Raw genomic sequence first — 18,870 nt, 5'->3', positions numbered from 1 at the left:
GTACAGGCTGGGGACCGACCTTGTGGAGAGCAGCTCTGCAGAGAAAGACCTGGGTGTCATGGTGGATGATAAGTTGACCATGAGGCAGCAGTGTGCCCTCGTGGCCAAGAAGGCCAATGGAATCCTGGGCTGCATTAAGAAGAGCATCTCTAGCAGGTCGAGGGAGGTGATCCTGCCCCTCTACTCAGCCCTGGTGAGGCCGCATCTGGAGTATTGTGTCCAGTTCTGGGCTCCACAGTACAAGAGGGATGTGGAGCTGCTGGAGAGAGTCCAGCGCAGGGCTACAAGGATGATCAGGGGCCTGGAACATCTGCCCTATGAGGAGAGGCTGAGGGAGCTGGGCCTGTTCAGCCTGGAGAAGAGAAGGCTGAGAGGGGATCTAATCAGTGTATATAAATACCTCAAGGGAGGGAGTGCAGAGGACGGTCATGGTCTCTTTTCAGTGGTGGCCACTGATAGGACTAGAGGAAATGGCCGGAAACTGAAACATCAAAAATTCCATAGGAACTTAAGGAAAAATTTCTTAACAGTGAGGGTGACAGAGCACTGGAACAGGCTGCCCAGAGAGGTTGTAGAGTCTCCTTCTCTGGAGATCTTCAAAACCCGCTTGGATGCAGTCCTGTGCCACGTGCTCTAGGTGTCCCTGCGTATGCAGGGGGGTTGGACTAGATGATCTCTAGAGGTCCCTTCCAACCCTAAGCATTCTATGATTCTATGATTCTATGATTCTATGATTAGCTGAATCTAATCACCAGAATAAAAATGATAAACAAGTACTACAGTTTCAGATTCTCCCCATAATGACATTTTGTATAGTATTTAATGTATTTTACAGAATATTTGGATATAAATCTTTAGTCGCCGATATTTCATTTACCAAGAACAAAATACATGGAATTCCTCCTTTTCCATCTCTCTTCTCACAAAATATATCCGTTCGATATTTTTGGAATTTTTAGCTTTATTTATTGTTTTCCTTTTAATAAAAGTAATTCAAAAAATCATGTTCTAAATATAAATATCATTGTAGAATAAATGATTGCCATAGCAGAAGATCATAAGTAAGAATAATCTGAAGGATATTAATTTGTGAAAGTACTTTTAGAATGAATTTTTAACCACACATTTACCTAATTTTGAAATTTGACAAAGAATTAGCTACACGTCTATTTTCTGTAAAAGCTCTTCCCATAATAGGTTTAATACCGAAACTCAGTTTTGCTACCTGTGACCAGTGAATAAACACACGCTATGAAAGAAAGCTCAGAGAAAGGGGGCAAAGACAAGATACCCATGAAGCCCAGGAATAACTTAGGGTATGACTGACCACAACTCCAAAGCTGACTTCATCTCAATACAAGAGAGACCTGAAGCATACCTTATTTTAGATAAACAGCTATGTCAGTTGAGTGGATCATCTGACTGAATTCCAATTAAGTAAGTGGATCAACAGGTGTAAATGTTCTCACTGAGTTCATCAAAAGAGCATGAATGTCTCCCTGAGTTAACTAAACCAGCTAAACCATTCACAGATGGCTCAGCCCAACAGAGAGTATAAAAACTGAACAATTTTGAAGATAGCATCTGGATTGATTTGGTTTAAACCCACATTTTCTTTCCAAGTGACCCTAGTGTCCTGATAGTGAGTATATAATAGAGATCAGTAATGAGAATTACATTGCTATTGTGATTGAACTGCACATTATATTTTGCTAAGTGTAACATATGCTCATACTATGATCTCAGTATATTGTTGTATCATTCTGCTAAATCAAAAGTCACATGTAACATCAAGTATGTTCAAATAAGTAAATTTTGATATTAAATACTGCACTATCCATACCTGGACTACCTAAAAGAACCTGGTCAGAGAATATTGGACTCTGACACAATCTCATAACCATCACTTAAATTATTCAAAACACTTGCTCAGTAGCATAAGAATAGTTATTTCAAGCATCACCAAGCACATATTATTGCTGTCTATCACTCCTTCAAATAATATACAGCTATAACTTCTTTAGGCTTTTTTCCAACTTCAGGATTTCTTCGTGTTTTGAAATGAATTTAGCTTTATTTTTACTTGTGCTGCATAAAGCTGTTCAGAAATCCAAACAAAACCACAATGAAGAAAAATACAAAGAAATACCAGTCATGAGCTAATATGCAGTCTCTGGTTTAGATTACTCCAAGTTGGCAGAAAGCTTATTAACTGAAATTAGCAAATCATATATATTGTTAAATTTCAAAGCTGAGTCCAGAGCAAAGTATAGCTTCAAATCAGCATGTAGCAGAGTCTTATGCAATTATTTTTCACAACAGAAAATATATGCTTACTTAAGGGGGATTTTGTAAGCAATTTCATAGGAAGAATAGGTTCCAGCAGTGTATTTATTATACTAATTGTCTACATCCAGGAAAAAAATGCATCTCCTGTGACATCACAATGTACTGGAGAAAAAAAAATGTTACAAAAATTGCTGGTATTGAGAGATCACTCAAATCAACTGAACTTTGTCTACTGAGTATATTACAAGTATATCTACATTGCTACTGGATTAGCCTAGTTATATGTTGGTGTCACTGCTGTGGTATCAGGTTACTGCACAATCAGAGCAATTCAACAGGTAATAAGGTTTAGGAGGGATTTTTACTGATTCTGGATACTACTTCTTGGCCACGTGTATTCTACCTCTTTTTCCTAATGCGTCCTTCATTAATCTACAATGAGGTGACTGGCTGGATAGATGAGGGGAGAGCTGTGGATATTGTTTACCTTGACTTCAGAAAAGCTTTCGACACAGTCTCCCATAGCATCCTCATGCAAGCTTGGGAAGTAGGGGTTGGATGAGTGGACAGTGAGGTGGATTAAGAACTGGCTGGATAGCAGGGATCAAGGGTTATGACAAATGGGTCCGAGTCTAGTTAGAGGCCTGTGGCCAGTGGTATCCCACAAGGGTCAGTACTGGGAGCAGTGCTGTTCAACTTGTTCATCAATGACTTGGACAAGGGCACAGAGTGCACCCTCAGCAAGTTTGCCGTGCTGCCATTCAGAAGGACCTGGACAGGTTGGAGAGTTGGGCAGAGAGAAACCTCCTGAGGTTGAACAAGGACAAGTGGAGGGTCCTGCACCTGGGGAGGAATAACAGCAGGCACCAGTACAGATTAGGGGTTGAGCTGCTGGAAAGCTGCTGTGCGGAGAGGGATTTGGGAGTCCTGGTTTGACAACAAGTTAACCATGAGTCAGCAACGTGTCCTTGTGGCCAAGAAGGCCAATGGGATCCTGGCCTGCATCAGGAGCAGTGTTGCCAGCAGTTCGAGGGAGGGTCGATCCTGCCCCTCTACTCAGCTCTGTTGAGGCCGTACCTGGAGTACTGTGTGCACTTCTGGGCTCCCAACTATAAGAGGAACGTGATGCTTCTAGAGAGGGTCCAGCGTAGAGTGACAAAGATGATTAAGGGACTGGAGTATCTATCTTATGAGGAAAGACTAAGCGAGCTAGGCTCTGTTTAGCCTGCATAAGAAAAGATTTAGAGAGGATCTTATCAACATGTACAAATATCTGAGGGGAAAATGTAAAGAGGATGCAGACAAATTCTTCTCTGTGGTGGACAGCGACAGAACAAGGGGTAACAGAACTTCCTGTGTTTTAATTTGTGCCCATGTGAGGAAGAATTTTTTACTGTGAGGGTGCGAGAGCACTGGGACAGGCTGCCCACAGAAGTTGTGGAGTCTTCTTCTCTGGAGATCTTCAAAACCCACCTGGACACCACCCTGTGCCATGTGCCCTAGTTGTCCCTGCCTGAGTAGGGGGTTTGGACTAGATGATCTCTAGAGGTCCGTTCCAACCTCAACCATTCTGTGATTCCCGTGAGTGAATGGACACTGTAGTCTGAAGCATTCAAAATGCCTGGACCCAGAATGTCAGGGAGATCATGACATACTCTCATGCAAAGGAAAAAGAAATTCTCATTGCAAGGTAGTGTGTGATGGGGTACTACCTCTTTCTTGTTCAGAAATCATTCCATACCTAAAACTTGACTATGGGTGTTGATCACAACATACATCAATGTGACAATCTTAGACTGTGGCTGCAAAATCAAAGAAAATTCTAATCAATAATGTATTTTAGGTGAATGAACAAAAATAGCATCAAAGTCTAGCAGGACTCCTAATTTCATTGCTGTCTTGTTCTTCTAACATGATCTTGTAAAATAAATGTATTTTTCTCTGAGTCTCCTTGTTTTTCTTGTCTTTTTTATGAAAATCCAGATATGTTACTCCAAAGTCTTATGGTCTGAAAGAGAATGTTCACCAACAAGTTTCTGTAACACAAAAGTTCCTGTGGATAAAAATATTCTATTCCTGGACTAAAAAAAAATTATGAACATAAAAAGTGAAAAGAAATATTTTTATGGTTTTATAAGTTAAAATAAGAATTTTCCAGAATCCAACAATAAAATCTAGAAGCCTATGACAAAGACTTCAGACTTCTTGTAGCACATGTTCCATTTCTTTGGTACATTTGAAATTAAGCTACACAAAGTACCAAGAAAATGCAGTACAAGTTAAAAAAGAAGCCACAACAACAAGAAAAAAAAAAAAAAAAACACATACACATAGGCCTGCAAAAAAATTTCTCAGTATCAATGATTTGTTACATTTTTAATCGCTATTTTTATAAATGTTTGTATATGCTTAAAAGGCCAAGAGAATAGAAAGCTATGTTGACATGGGAAAAGAAAACGGTGTAAAAACGAAAGTGTTTGTAGTAAATCATCCAGTTAGAGAGTTCTTCTATTGCCAATCCTGACTCCCCAAAGATTAGAAATCAGATCATCTTTCATGGTCTTTTTCACAATTCTGAAAGAAAACCACTAAAGAAATGCTATTCTGTGAGGAAAAATAGGAGGGAGGGGAAAAAAAAAAAAAGGCAAGAGAAAACAAGAACAAAAAATTAAGCAGATTTCTTTAAGTGATTTTCCTGACAACCCCTAGCATTCTACTACAATCATAACAATTTTAAAGTCATTTTTAGCTACATAAGTTTTCTTGCATCCATGTCTTTTAAGGACTTTAATATGTTTGTTTTGTAATGTGTACAATTGGTATCAAAGCAGAAAAGGAAAGCCAACAGTGAATCTGGGAATTGGTCATTACTCCCTCTTCTGCTCACCCTTTGCACCTTGCTGCTCATCACTAAAGCTAGTGTTGTTCTCACTAAGGCTACCGAAGAAGGTTAGACATTCTGCCTAAACCAGGGTCATACACTTCACACAGCTGCTATTCCTATTGTAACAGGGTCTATCATTAAAAATGAGATAAGCCAAACCACCATTAAAATATTCTGAAGGTTATATTTAAAAACAGCAAGTCGATGGATGGCTGAAGTATGGCAAGAGGTTTTCTTCCCTCACCTCTTAAAAGTATGCACAGAACTATCCCTAAAGCTATGATACAGAAATACAGGAAAGTTATAGTCTTCCCATGAATTTCATGTCAATCATGTTCTCATGATTAAAATCAGAAAACACATATTCTAGTTTGAGTTTCTAATAGTCTTTGCTTGTTCTTTGACTACTTCTGCTGATGGTTCAAAGATGATGTGAAGTCCATTGGTAAGAAATTGAGCTTAGAGAATTTAGAAAGGACTTCAGGCATTTTCTCTCATAACCTTCATTTCTTTTCATCCTCTAATATTAACTTCTTTTTCATCACCTTCTCTGTCTTATTTTGAAAATTCCGCTGCATGATATCTTCCCTGAAGCAAAGTCATATCTTACTGAACAAGGTTATCAGTTTATTTCCACCAGTTACACCTAAAATTAGTCTTTACTAACAAAAAACTGATTTGAGGTTTGAGGAAAAAACAAACAAACAAACAAAGCCACAGTATTACTTTAGAAATGTATGGTTATTTTGCTTCTCTCTCTCTCAAATAGACAAAAAAAAATATTACTCTTCTAATGTCTCCCACACAGTATGAAGCAGTAAGTACCACTTATGAATAACTTTCTAATGGAACCTGTGTGAGATTGTTATACTTCATCCTCTGCCTGTGTTTTTTCACAGGAAATCAGGAAATACATGGGACTTTCATAACTGCAAAGAGATGCAGAAATAAACTCTATGATCCCTCATTCACTATCTGCTTAAACTAAGTGTACTGCAGATTTTTCTTGATATAACATTTTGATCACAATTAAGAAAACAGAAAAGGATAGGACAGCAAATAAGCTGGCATATTATATAGTCATGAGAAATAAATTTTAACAGTATGACTTCATGACAAACATTATAGCATACTTTCTTTCTGATACTTTTCATATTCTTTTTTTTCCTGCTTTGAAATCTGTCATCTTACAGATTTAGAATTTCTCTAAATTCTAGAATTTCTTCTCTTTCACGCATGGCTTCTCAGTTTCATGTAAAATTCCAAAATTCCACTGACTGCAATCCGCCATCTGATTCTTTTCTCCAGATCATTGCCCTTTCCTATAGGCCTCTTCTTCTCCATGGCTATCTCTCTCTAGCTTCCTTTCTACCCTATTTACAAACAACTAAGACATGCACATTAACACATGTACTTATTTCACATTTTCTGCAAGTCAGTCAATGTAGAATAGATTTATTTTGTTTTTTTTTTCCTTTTTAACATATTCATATGCAATGATACAGCAGAAACAACAGAATAAAAAACAATTTGAAGCTCTCAAGCGAACAAGGAAGAACTGATTTAGATCAGGACTGAAGAAATTATACCTTGTCATATGGCAAGAATTACAGATTCCTGCATGCTACTGTTATATCATCTTAAGAAATTCTACTAAAAAAAACATAATACCAACCAAAAATATCTACCACAAACTAATGCAGTCAATTAATAGAACAGATGGAGGTCAAGGCAGACAATTAAATCTCTTTGACAGTGGAGAAGATTATTCTATTTCATACTGGAAATATGTTAGTAATTCCCATCTGATTAGACATACACTTTTATTCATCCAAATAATTCCTTCTGTAAAGCTTACTTTGGCATAGGAGATCTATTATCTAAAGGCATTGCTTGCTGTTCTCTATAATTATTTATTTTTAAGGTGGTGGGAAAGTGCACATAGGGTTTTTCAGCAGTATTTTTACTGATTCTAGAAGAAAATCAAATACCCTCTTTGTTTTTGTTTAGACAGCTGCTACTCTTTTTGAAGTCTGCCCTCCAAAAGGATGATATAACTATCACCTTGGCAAGTTGCTAACCACCTTCTGTTTGGAATGCAATATTCTTGCCCATATGTAGTAAAGAGAACAATCAGGATTATTGATTCATATTTTGTCTGACTCTGATTTCCTGGCATATTGAAATTGTATAAGTGTTTCAGCATATTTGTAACACTTATCTTTCCTAAATACTGGCACTAAGATGACTGTTTTTCTGCATATCAGGTATACTGGTAATACTAAAAATTACAAGTGTTGTTGTAATATTTTGGCAATATTGATACTTCACATTTATGAGCACTTTTCTGATTATGTGCTACATTAAAACACTAAGTCAAAAACAGCAATAACCAAAAAAGTAGTTTTTAACTTAAATGAAATTCCTCTCAAGTTAAAGAAAAAAAAAAAAAGAAGAAGAAGAAACTGTATAACAAATTAACTTCAATTTGTTTCTGACTACAATTCACTTGTGAGTAAAAAGTTTGTGACCAGAACATCATCTTTTCAAATTCATAAGGTGTAGTAACTCTCCAATTGCTTGTTTTCAAGCCATGTTTTAACATATTGTGGAAATGTCTAGAAGTTAATTGTGCTTGGAACCTTTTTGTGCTAATACCACATAAATATTTTAAAGCATTGAGGACTTTGCTCTAGAAGTCAAGTTTGTTGCCAAAATGGTGATTTTTTTAAACATCATTTATCACCTATAAATTCATCCAAAGCTCATATTGTGTGTTCACTCTTATGCCTCTCTTATAAACTCTTATGCCTCAAAGTGCCCAAATTCCTGTTGTTGGCTATCAACCAAAGTATTACCTCCCCAAGCTGCTTTGAAATTGGATTTTTTTTTCTCACTTGAATTTGTCAAATGCATATGCCAAATGTTCAGCAATTCAAACAAGAGGCTCCTTGCCCTTCCATCCCTTGTTTATACCAGTTAAGAAGCATTCTTGAAAGGACATCTCTTCCCAGGCCAACTTAAAACTTTTCTTGTGTTTGTAATTCAAGTTCTGAATATGAGGTGTGTTATACAAAACCACTTCTGAAATATTGTTAATTTTAGCACTATTGTATAGCTACCTTGACAGATTTAGTGGGGAGATCTATTCTTTCTTTCTGCCAGGAGTTCTCTTTTAGCCTGAATATATACATCAAGGGAAACCTCTTCGTGATCAGGGTACATCCTATGGAATTACACTCTTGGATAAAGGCAAATATCAAGGTCTACAGATTATTCTCAAAATATTTATTGCTTCCATTTTATGACTCCTCTCACATGCTCTCCCTCATGTCCTTTCATGAATAGCAGCACTGTGAGGATGTTGAACAAATTATGATGATAAGTAAGGATGATGTTGCTTGGAAAGGCAAAGACACCAAAGAACCTCTGCCTTTTTTTGTGCTATCACTAAAACAATTTTGTTAGACGATGGTCTAACATCCTTTCACAAACCCACGTCCTTGCAAAAAATGGTGTTGTAAAAAGTGGAACAGTTTCACATTGTGGTTGGTTATTTTTTTTCTTGAACACTATAGCAAAATCTGCAGAATGTGGCTTGCATTGCATATATATCTATAGAGAACCTGAAATGACGCCAAAGTTCCTGTAGACTCAAATGTGCAAACACCTAAAAGTCGATTCAGAATCCTGTGCTTTTCTCCAGACTAGAGAAACTTTGCTTTGCATAAACACTTTAGAATACTTCAGCATGTTGACACATATACTTTGATTCTTGCGGTATTTGAAATCCCTTTTAAAACCTTTATTTGCTGTTAGCACAGTTTTCTGATGTTATCTTCTGTCTCACTGAGCAATATATAGTCCACTTCAATTTCTATTTCTAAGCTCAGTCTTTGCAGAACATTATACACTGCTAGTTGATGTAGTATATGGAGCAGATATGTACAGTGATTCATTAGTTTTCTGAATGGCAAAAATGTTTGAAAAAAAATAAAAATCCTGAGTCAAGAACTTGAAACATAGCAGAAATTCACCTTTGTTGTGTCATTTGTCCTTTATTTATTCCTACATAAATTTGATTTTCTTTTTTTTCTGCCACAGTATTGTACCTAGCCTCTTTTGAGTGTATATTATCAAAATACATTACTCTCTTACCTGTATATGCAAAAATAAACTTCCTGAAGTCATTGGTATGTTACATGTCATATATTCATACAAAGAAGAAAAAGGGATGGAGTTTCTGAGTCTGATTAAGCAAAAGTAAATGAAAGAAAAGGAGTACTTTCCAAATATTTTTCCTATTAGACCTTAAAATGCTAGAGAACAATGACATTATGGTTTGCACTAGGTTGAATTCTTGATCAGTGGTACTTATCACATGCTTTACATAAAAAAAGAACATGTAGGATCTTGATAACTACATATTTTAAATCCTGTTTATCAAGCAGTGCATGCAACTGCAAATTTTTTTGCAACTAAATAGAGGCCTGTTCTTCAGTTCAGTTGTCCACCTACAGTTGAACAAAGGATAATTATTTCTTTGACAGTGTGACTTTGTCAAATGTGCCTATTTTGCAACTATTTTATGAGACGTGTTCAGATTTTCACACTGGCTACGTACAAATCATTTTCCATATTATTGCTATGCTTGCACTGCCCCATCTCCAATATCTACGTTGGACACATTTATTTTCCTTGTCAAGATCATCTATTGAAAACTCTTGCTTTGAAAATTAACAGACACAGAGTACAGCTTCTGCATTATCATCAGAGCTTTGTCCTCCAGATGTGTAGTCTTTAATGAATTCGGCGTTTGATTTAATTTAAAATTTATTTTGTGAATAATAGATTAAAGTTTCTTGTGCCCATTTGTAGTGCATTAACCCACATGTGGGAACCTCCATCACTATTAATACAATATCAACCCTATCAAAGAGAGAGATATGGTAGCCCATATCTGTTGAGGAAGTGTAGATACTGTAATACCTGAAAATAGACAGAATATCTCTCTCTCGCTGTATATATGTTTAGATAAATATGTATGTATTTTACCTAAGTAAAGTCATCTGCTCAAAGATAATCCTGATTTTTTTTTTCCCAGTGGGTAGCAACATTACCAAATCTGTGTGGTTTTCCCCTTTGGGATATTTATATTTTCCTTGGGAAAGAACAATGGAGAGCAATGCAGTATATATAAAAGAGAATATGTTTTTGGGTAATGAAAAATTGTAGAAAGGGTATTTCAGATACTTCTTGCTTTTATATTAAAATATTCCATAGGGAAATGTTGCATATAAATAATCTATGCACAACTTCAATGGAAAATCAAAATAAAATACTATTTTAAAATACAAAGCTGAACAATACTTTGAAGTCCGAGTCTAATTTGGCATACAATTAATGGTAAATATATTCTATATTCACATATACAAAGATCATTTTCCTTCAGAATCACATAATAATTTTCAGTTCTAAGATAATTCTATAAACACTTTGACTTCCTGCTGGTACAAGCAGTTTATTGTAGTTGTTGTTGCTTTGTTTTTCTTTTTATGAAATAAATTTACAATAATTTTCCCTGGTCAACAGCTGTATCAATTTGTTTGAGCATAACAGTGAAGAGCAGTGATTAGCATAATTTGGGTGGATTACCTGCGTTTGGCAGAGAATGAAAATATTTCAGTATTTTTCATGCTATATTGTTTCCCTAAGTGATGCAAGAGTATGCTTTTAAAGACACTTAACCAAATGATGTGTTCAGGAAGCTTTCCTTTTTGTGGAATTTTGTGGAAGACTGCACCATGGGCAAGGTCACCACAACCTCTATATCATAGTAAGGGTCTTAAGAATCTACTTAAATAATGGATTTCAGTTTCATGATAAATTATCCTATTTTTTCTACAAGGAGACAAAGAAAAATGAAGGGAATATTTTTCTTCCGTTTAGGAATGTCCTATACTGTGAAAACTAAACAGGAAGCCAGAAAGAAGAGTTTAAGGCACTGTTTAACAAGTACTTGAATTTCTCAGTGCACTTCCCTTTACATTCAGCAGTCATAAACCTTGACAACAAGAGGCAAAGGAAAGATTCTGGTCAACTAAGTAGGATGCTGAGAGTTGAAAAGGAGGCTGAAATGAACTGATAATTGCAAGGTGGCAGGTTTTATTGTGCCTAGGTTTTCTTGAGAGAACTAAGAGCTGATCCCTTTCCTAAAACTCCCAGGACTGGGACTGGAATGATTTATTCCTGCTTTCTATTATTACTCTTTCTTTATTACTCCTTCACATTTGTAATCATGAATCACACAAGACATAAGGCTTGATCAGGCTCTGAGAACATTATCAACAATCTGACAGTATGTGGCTACATCAAAGAATCTACACAGCACTCCATGGGCTACTACAGAGCTCCATCTGCACCATCAGCTGTCAGATCAGGATTTTAGAATGAAATCCTATCATTTACACTAGTGTCTACTTGGGAAATAAGCTAACATCCAAGAACAAAGCAAACGGTTCTCTGTGCGCTTTTATATTTTTTACTATAATTTGCATTGCCAGCAAACACTTGCTGCATAGTCTAAAAATAAATTGCACTTTTATTCAAAAAAAATAATTATGATCTTCAGTTTATGATGAAGCTTCATCACGTTTTTAGGATGGGAATGATAACAAGAGAAGAAGTGACAAAAGCACGGAGAGTCTTTTCTATATTTTTCTTAAACATAGAAACTGCACATTATGCAACAACCTGTCAACAATCTAAGTTCCCACCACACTTAACTGGCTTTCGAACCAGCAGAGATTCACAACATTCTCAGAGTTCCTCTGTTCTTAAAAACAGATCGCTATGATCCACTATGATCAAATACTCATCTGTGATCGCCAAAGTTAGTTACCTTGGGTCCTACACTTTTCTGAAAGTCTTCAGATCCATTTCCTTTTGTCTGTAGGCACGCTTCTGACAAAAATTCAAGCTTCCTCCAGGCAAACTCACAAATCCCCTAACATGTACTAGCAAATCTCTCTTGTGTGTGTTAAGTTACTTGGTGTTTGCTGTGATGGATTTGCTCCTTCCCCAGCTCAACTGACTCTTCACAGGTAGCCCTATTCAGGTGTTAACTACCACATTATCTGATCCTGGTATTTGCCTCCCTGATTTCTTCCCCCACCCACATATTAACCATTAATAACAGTCCTGATGGCTGCATCCTGATGGGGGAGATGAGGCTAATTGTGAGTACATCAGCCAACAGTCATTTCTGAATTGAAAAATGACTGTAAGTCAATCATCCCATAAATATGAGGACACCCTGAGAGCCCATTGAGCTGCCCTTACATTGCAGTAGGCTGCATGTCAGGATCTTCCCTTGAGCAGTGGTGCCTCTTAAGGATACTCCTCGGGCTTAAGAGATCCTTCTCACTACAGATTCATGGTAAGTGACTATAACACACTCTCTGTCTGAGCTTGTAAACTTTACTTTGTAACTGTGCACAAATCCCTTAGCCATAAACCATTAACCAGGTCTGGGACTAGGATTGGATCCAGCTGCACCCAGACTCCTCTCGGAAGGAGTCTGGAAAGAAGGGGGTCCACTCTGAACCTTGTGACCCAATGGGAGGGTGTCCCTGGTAATTCTGCATGTACCTTGGACCTTCATGCAGTAACTAATAAGTGACCTCGCCATAGAGTCTTGTGAAGCCATTGTCATTATCAGTAAAACCTATTACCATTTCTTTCCCACAAGTGAAGTGCATTGTGTCACTCACCCCCACCACCACTCGTTCCATGACATTTGCAAAGGGCCAAACATGCTTGTCACTACATGTGACAATAAAAAGTATGAATATGAATTTCATGTATTTAGGAGTAGATTTACAGCTTTAATTTCTGCTCTTTTGTTTTCTTTTATGTATATTCCAATTATCACTTCACATTAACAAGGAAGATTTCAAAAGGCACAACTGGTTTCTGATGTCCACTAACTTGGAGTGAGAGTTAAATTACTGACATCAATAGGCTGTATCTCACTTCTCTGTTTTAGTGTTGTTTGTTTCCCTTTCTTCTTCTTCCTCTCTGATGTCCTTTCTGTGCGTTACTAAGAACAACAAAATTATTAAGCAAACAACATTTTCAGCGAAAAAAAAGAAAACTAAAATCGCACCACTCCCTCAGTATTTCCTCCAGACTTCCTTCACAAACTGCTCTGTGTTCCCCCCACCTTCAAGATTATCAGAGTACTGGAATATATCTTGAGGAAGGACTTTACCCTGTTGAAAAATGGCTGTGGCTAATCTTCATACACAATGAAACAAAACTATCATCAACTGCCTTTTTTCAAAGGAATTCAGGGCTTACTTGACTGCGGCTTTGGATTCTTTATACCAATTCTTCCTCCATCATGAAGAAGTTTCAATATGTTTTTTTTGGGGAGAGTATGTAATTGAATCCCATGGATGATATTCTTGCACATGTGCATTACTTTTTATAGTAAATAAAAAGAACTTAGCCATGATCATGACCAGCACGGATGCTGAACCATTAAACATACTCCTGTTCAGAAAAGACTTTTTATTCAATTACATTTAAATTAAAACAAATTGGAATAAACACGGTTCAGTGATGCAAAAATCACAGGAGTTTTCAAAGCTGTTATTTTCTTTGTCTGATATTTACACTTCACATAATGGTACCCTTGGATCTCATAACTAACCTGTCATAGTATGAATTATTGCTTATTCACAACTTTATTATCATGCCAGATATATTACTATTCTTTCTCCTTGAATTTAGGACTCAATGATAATAAGAAATTGAAACTTCATTGCACTGCTGGTAGTGCAATGATCACAGCAAAAGCCACATCTGCTTGGGAATTCATAGTGCATATAATGTGAGAAGAAAGACCTATGCATCAGAGAAACTGGCCATTTGTATATTTTCCTCTTTATTAAACAATGTGTCAGGCATAGTATGAAAGAAAGGTGACTCAATCTAATCTTTTATATTCTACACATGGACTTGAAAACCCATTTCATAATTCATATTGATATTATAGGAATGTTTAGTTCATATTACCATTTTATTTTATATTTTATTATATTACTTATACTGTTTAGTGTTTCAGATTTATAACATAGGAATATCTATGTGTGTGTGTGAACATTTGTGTGTGCTTGTGTGCCATTTATTAAATTATTTTCCCTCATAATTTGCTAATAAAATGGAGAGAAAAGATCATTATTGTAACAATATAAAACAAAGACTGTAGGACATAGCAACTAAGTCTCCATATGTACTTTGGAGCCTAACCTTGTTTTGAAAACTAAAGTTTTTCAGTTCTATTTAATATAGGGTGGCCTGGAAAACCCAATTTTTAATGATTAGCAAAGTTAAAGTAGCCTATGCCTATTCTATGCCTTTTAACAAAAGAATGATGGATTACATATAACCAGAATTGAAAAATAATACTAAATTCATGCTTATCAAGAATAAGCACATAAAAAGCACAAATGCTGGAATGCATTCCATTCCATATCTCATTGTATGAATACATTGAAAATTATAAGCATTTTAGCTGGATATGCACAATGTAAAGATATGCTTCAAACAAATTAGAGAACATCAACAGCACAAAATTATCTGTTTTCTAATGTGCTTTTATAGAAAATGTAATTGTATTTTATTACTTACCACTGTGTCGTATTTTTGAGAAGCCTTCAGAATCCTCCCAAAAGAAGCAACATGATGTCATTTTAGTGGCAGCAGCAGTTTTTCCTGTTATGAGGAAATATATGGTGTTGGTCAGTTAAATAAGAAAAATCAATCAATAAACAGAAGTCGCCATAAGCATTTCATCTTTTTCATCTTTTCAACTTTCTGTAAAAGATAAAAGTAGAAAATACTGATGGCTAAAATTCATTTCTCATTTCCATATTCCAAATTTACTTGTCATAAATGGTGGGGAAAAAAAAGGCATCTAAGAAATCAGCTGTAACTACAAATTTTCAAGATAAAAAAAAAAAATCTTTAGAATATCAATACCCAGAGGATAAATACATTGATCATAGTATATCAGCATCTGTCACAAACAGTCGCTCGCAGTTCGATTATCTTTCCTGGATTTACCTATCTTCTCATGTCAGTATACAGTGTTTTTATTTATTTATTTTCTGTCCATGGAAAAAAATGATGGCCAGAATAACAATATTCATTTACCAGAAACTTATTTGTGACTAATGGGTAACTCAAAACCATAGCTCATACTCCAAATGACATTTGAATAAATAACCATTTTTCCAGTAGCAGTCCTTTCTATGAGGACTTTCCTGAGTCACTTAATATGTTAAAAATCTATTTCAGATCATTAGAACAGGTCTCCAAGACTGTTAGCTGAAATACTTCTCTCCTCAAAAAGGCCAGCATAGTTAAATTTATGGCACTGATATATGCACATATTTTGCAGGGGAAATTCATGAACTGCTTGTATTTTTGGTGTATACCAAGGTACTGCATATCATCTATATTTACTATGATTAAGTTAATCATTAGAGACAAGTAGTTTGAGTGGAAAATATTATTTCAAAACACATTAGAGAAGCAAGGTTTAGGCCTTTTGGTATTCCTACTAGCTTGCTAATGCATCAAAGTGAACAAACTGTCTGAAAAATCCTACAATGCATTTAGCCACAATATAGTACCTATGAACAGAGTGCAAACATTTCTTTTGTGAGCTGATACAAGTCTTCTGTAAACTTGCGTGGCCTTCAAGTTCATCAATATCGTAATTCTCAGTAAGAGCAGATAGGACTTCCAGGTAACTGCTAAAGCAGGATTCCAATTACAAACAATAAACCTACGCACATACACACAAACACACGCTAAGAATGTCTATTACAGGAATCCTTGGTTGTCTTCAATGTAGATCCTAGGGGCCACTATATATAGATATTCACTATAAATTCTTTTCATATATACAATAATGTTTTCATATTTTATACAATAATGTTTTCATATTTTATACAATAATGTTTTCATATTTTATACAAGATGGAAAATCACTGCATAATATTATATATAATAATGTATATATAAAAATATTTTATATATATAACATATATATAATATATATATCATGTATATATAAAAAATAATATGCAGTGAATTTCCTGCATTCACTGCACAATGCAGTGAATTTCCATCTTGTATTTCAGAAAATATCCTCATTTCCTTTAAAGAAAAGAAAATCAGATAGATTTTGGATTTTATTTTTGTCCAGAATCAGTGGAGTATGTGAAATCAGAATTTAATCCTTATATGTCAGATTCTGCAGTCTTAATCATACTGCATAACTATTACTCTCATTACTATAACTAACCTTTTCAATGTAAGTACAATTCATTTTAAAAGCTGCAAAGAGAGGACTTACTTCGGTATAAAGAAGGTGATTATCTTTGGAAACTAATAATATATGTCAGTGTATGGAAACCTGAATGTACATATTTCTGCCTGAAAGGGAGAAATTTAAACAAAGTACAATTCCTCATGAATAAACTATGTGTGAAATATCCTAGATAAACTGTGAAAGTGCCCATCTGGGCACTCAGTGCATAGGAAGCCTGGCTGAGGAATCAGGTATTGAAATTTAGGGCAATCCTTATGTCCAGCTGTGTCTCACCATTACTGGAGATTTCACTGCTCACTATGTAGATTATGATAGCCACTCCAATTCTCCAAGAGTAGTAGGTGATTAAACGTAAGATATAAGAAATAAGGAAGGATTGAAGGAATGACTGGACAGTGAATATCCACTAAACTTAACATTTTTTTTCCCTTAGGTTTAAACTTGGATATCTTTATTGTGTCCCTCTGTATAGTTTAATTCCTACTGCAGAAAGTGAACAAAACTCAACTCAAGTCTCTACATAGTACCGCAACAATGTTCAGCTTTGAAGCATAAAAATGAAGGAAGTTCTACCTGTCATTTAGATTTTTGAAGACTTAGTTTTCCAAGTACCTCCATGTTTATGTTTTTCACCTTCATTCTATTTGTTCTATAGATCTCCTAATTCTCCTTGTCAGACTGATTTTGATTGTTGATGTCTAGATTACAGTTTAGACTGATAAACCACTGATCTTTCTTGTCCATTTACAACTCTTTTTTTCCAGTTTAATCTCTGTAATATTCAATCATTCTCTTAAAAACAATTGCATCATTCTCTTAAAAACAATTGCAAACCCTATGATTTCTTTTTATCAGTATATTCTTGGGCATGACTTTCAGCACACATGTAAAATGACTAGTGGTTAAGTCATAAGACAAAATACAAAGGCTTGTGGTATTATAATCACCCCAGTTTTAATGTTGTTCAACCTGACCTTGCTTGTTTGGCTTATTTGCTAGAATTACCACAACAGTCTGACTTTGTAGGCAATAGTAGGAGGTACAATTAAAAACAACTAAAGCTTATGTTCTAGCATTATACTTTCAAGAAATGAAGCTTCTATCTCAGAAGTGTCTTGGCTTTTTAACATTACAACCCAGTCTCTCCAGCAATACTGAACTCTACTAAAAATTAAATAGAATTACTTAATCTTTCAGGATCAATTTTATTCATCACAATTACTGGAGTATCATAATTAAGTTCAGTTTGAGCAGTTCATGAGATATTTCTGGAAAAAACATAGTATCTCTAAATGCAGCATCTTTAAATGATTTTTAAGTTTATGTTAGTTACAATGCTTACATATATTTTCTCTAACTCAATTTCATATCAAATTCTTCTGTTCTGACAATTTTATTAATAACCTCCCATCAAATCAAAATTTATGTACGGTATATAGCAACATATCCCATAGCAAATAGCTTTTCAAGTTTTTTAAACTATAATCAGAAAATCAGTGAGAAGACAATGGGTAGATGTGTCCTGGCACCTTTGCGATATTCTTGCAGCATCAATTGCCCAGAAGTCAGAATAGTTGACAAGCAAATCTTTTAATTGTTTATTGTCTGGACAACTCAAAGCGTTCAGAAAAGGAAAGCCAGTTAAAGAGAAATTTTGTGGACCAGAAATCTAGTGGACTAGAAAGTCAGAGATATGCAAACAAAATCCACTTTTGCTCAATTTAGGAATTCAAAAGCCAAATATCTAAACTGGACCTCAAGCTCGTTTACACTGAGTGGGAAAAAAATGGGCAGCTTGGCAGTTACAAGACAAGTAACAAGGGCTTTAAGTAAGAAAACCTCACATATACAAACTTGCAGATATCTAAGAAAAAAAAGAAAAAGCAGTGAAAGCAGTGATACCTTATTTTCTTTACTTAAATATAAGTAATTTAGAAGTAAATTAGAAGGCAGTATAATATAACTTCTCATTTGCTAAATGTGCAGGACCTCGCTTAAGTAAGAAAGAGGTAACTCATTAAAATGGAAAAATTGAAGTGATTTTTCCCCCTCTACTCAGCCCTGGTGAGGCCACACCTTGTGTACTGTGTCCAGTTCTGGGCTCCCAAGTACAAGAGAGACTTGAAGGTACTGAAGAGAGTTCACTGGAGAGGTACTCAGACAACTAAGGGAGGGTTGCATCTATCAAATGACGAAAAGCTGAGAGCTGAGGCTGTTCAGCCTAGGTGTCAAGAGGATGGAACTAGACTCTTTACAGTGGTGCCCAGTGACAGACAAGAAGCAATGGGCA

General features: G+C 35.6%; 1 protein-coding gene across 1 annotated transcript in view; it reads right to left on the bottom strand.

The window, feature by feature from the left end:
* The window catches only part of LOC104575716 (neuroligin-4, X-linked), a gene marked incomplete at its 3' end in the record, with an annotated part of 154,028 nt that overhangs the window by 109,874 nt on the left and 25,284 nt on the right, over positions 1 to 18,870 (bottom strand). The window contains exon 2 of the mRNA XM_088520252.1: positions 14,870 to 14,953. The remainder of the gene's footprint in view (positions 1 to 14,869; positions 14,954 to 18,870) is intronic.

Source organism: Tinamus guttatus, unplaced genomic scaffold (assembly GCF_059628265.1).
Source record: "Tinamus guttatus ecotype Peru unplaced genomic scaffold, ASM5962826v1 Tinamus_guttatus_pri_ptg000083l, whole genome shotgun sequence".
In the NCBI taxonomy this organism is placed as follows: Eukaryota; Metazoa; Chordata; class Aves; order Tinamiformes; family Tinamidae; genus Tinamus; species Tinamus guttatus.
This window is presented reverse-complemented; position numbering and strand designations above follow the sequence as displayed.